This window comes from Pygoscelis adeliae, unplaced genomic scaffold, assembly GCF_000699105.1.
Source record: "Pygoscelis adeliae isolate BGI_AS28 unplaced genomic scaffold, ASM69910v1 Scaffold10, whole genome shotgun sequence".
Lineage (NCBI taxonomy): Eukaryota > Metazoa > Chordata > Aves > Sphenisciformes > Spheniscidae > Pygoscelis > Pygoscelis adeliae.
Window position 1 is genome coordinate 6,476,542 of NW_008824053.1, and position 2,102 is coordinate 6,478,643.

Genomic DNA, 2,102 nt, shown 5'->3' on the forward strand with positions numbered 1-2,102 from the left:
CGTCCCATCCCATCCCCGAGGCGTCGTCCCGTGCCTCGTCCCTCTCCTACCGCCGCGGCCGCCTCTTTCGCTCGCCTTGTCGGAGGCTGTTCTCCGCTTCTGCCCTCTTCCCTCCTCGCGTCGCCGCCGCTACCCCTCCAGACCGCGAGAGCCGCGTTTTGACGCCTAAACGCCCCTCCGCCTTGTGCCTCGCCTCGCCTCGGCCCCGGTTTGCCCTGTTAGCTCGGAAAACGTGGCGACCGGTGTGGGTGTTGCAGTGACTCTTGAAATAAATGCACAGGCTTCCTCGCCCACTTTTACTGGGGTTTGTGTGTTGCTATAAATCTCGTGAGCCGGGTTATCCTTAGCAACAAAGTTAAGAATGGGTTTGGAAAGTGAAGCTAGGTGGCTTTCGATGTCTAACCGAAGGTTGCCCTGGGAAAGACTGTCCCTCGAGGTCTTCCAGAGAGGTCAGCTTTCTCTATTTTTAGCGCACCTGATGCTCTTAATGTTCTGACCCACCTGAGCTCCAGAGACATGAGGTTATACAAAAGACCTGTTCAAATGTTTTGCTCTGATAACTATTAAGTATTTCCCAAAGCAATTTGTATTGATGCTGCACTTGTTTATAATATATGAAATTATCTAGTATGAAAGCAAAGCAGTCCTGTAATGTGTATTTGTAGTCAAAGCTTTAAAGGAGAGCATGCTGCTGAAATGAGGCGTGTCACTGGCCAAGTAGCTGAAATTATCTTGTTCTGATGGGAAATTAGCTTCTGAAATGTGAGGATTCTTTTCTGATCCTAAACAGAGACATTTATTGTAACTAGTATACTTCAGGATAGTACAGTAGCTATGGTACTAAAAATTGAGGAAAAATACTAGGGAGAGACAGTTTCTTCCTCTTTCTCCTCCCCCTCTCTATGGTTTTATTCTCAAGCTGTTTTGACCTTGCTATGTAACTAGAACTTCTTCACTGAGGAATTATCTTGTAATGGAGATTTTACTTGCTTTCATACACTGTTTGTGTATGAACACCATTGTTCTTTGGTTGGGGTGTGTGTCGTGTCGTCCGTCCGTGTTCCCCATCTGTTGTGTCGTCCCGTCGTGTGTCTGTCGTCCCCCCCCCCCGTCAAAACAGGAGACTATTTGCCTTGTAGACGCAGATGCTCTAGAGCTCTGCTGGGGAAAGAGGAGTGTTGCTGGTGGAAGCAAAGTGATGGTGCCAGTAACACCATTTTTGCTCCCAGGTGAACAGATTCGAAAGTGAGGAAAAGATGACAGTAAAGCATAAAAGGGGTGGATGGCAAGCAGCAAGGTGCAAAAAAATTGTTTTAGCTACTGTCATCATCATCATTAATAAGTGAACAATAATTAAAATGTAGCGTTGGCAGTGTTTGGCATCCTCCTTAGATTTTCTATACTACTGTGGTGGTGTTATATTTCTCATTGCCAGTATCCCTCAGAAAGGATAGATAATAGATTATTCCAGTACAGTAGGGTCCCATTTTTGCTTGCGTTGTCATATATAGAAATTACTTTAGCGGTGTCCTGTAGGAAGAAGAAAAATAGCTTTCTATCTGACAGAATAGTAATTTCAAATAATTTTCTGTGTATTATACTCTTCTGTTCATGCTTCAACTTTTTTAGCAGGTATAGAGAAACAGAATAATGAGGCACCTGATATATTTTCTACCAATCCCTAATCCATAACACTTCCTAGCTGTCCCATTGGTGACATGTCTTTGGCTATGGGTTGGCCACTTCAGGGGAGGAAATGGGTTTTGTCTCTACCTTGCTTGGGTATGCTGTATGTGTTAAATGATGGGTGAATGTGAAGAGAAGTCTGATTTGCTGCAGGATGAACTTAATTTTTCTTTTGTATTTTTCTGTTTGGCCCAGCATAATTCTTCTGCCTCTTGGTCTGTTATCATCCAGTCCGGTTTGCTGGTATCATCTCACTCTTCTCTGAACACAGAGATGCTTGCTGATTGTTTTGTGTGTGTGTTAGATGTTGTGGGGTTTGCCCAAGGTCTTTATCCCAGACCGAGAAGCATCTGGGAAAACTACCTGCCTTCTCTCCTTTCTTAATTTTCTCTCTCGCTCCCTGCCCTGTGCCCCCT

At 44.8% G+C, this 2,102-nt stretch overlaps 1 protein-coding gene across 1 annotated transcript in view; it reads left to right on the forward strand.

Annotated features, from left to right (window-relative positions):
• Nucleotides 1–2,102, forward strand: part of LOC103925134 (15 kDa selenoprotein) — a 28,604-nt gene that overhangs the window by 195 nt on the left and 26,307 nt on the right. The gene's annotated exons all lie outside the window — the stretch shown is intronic.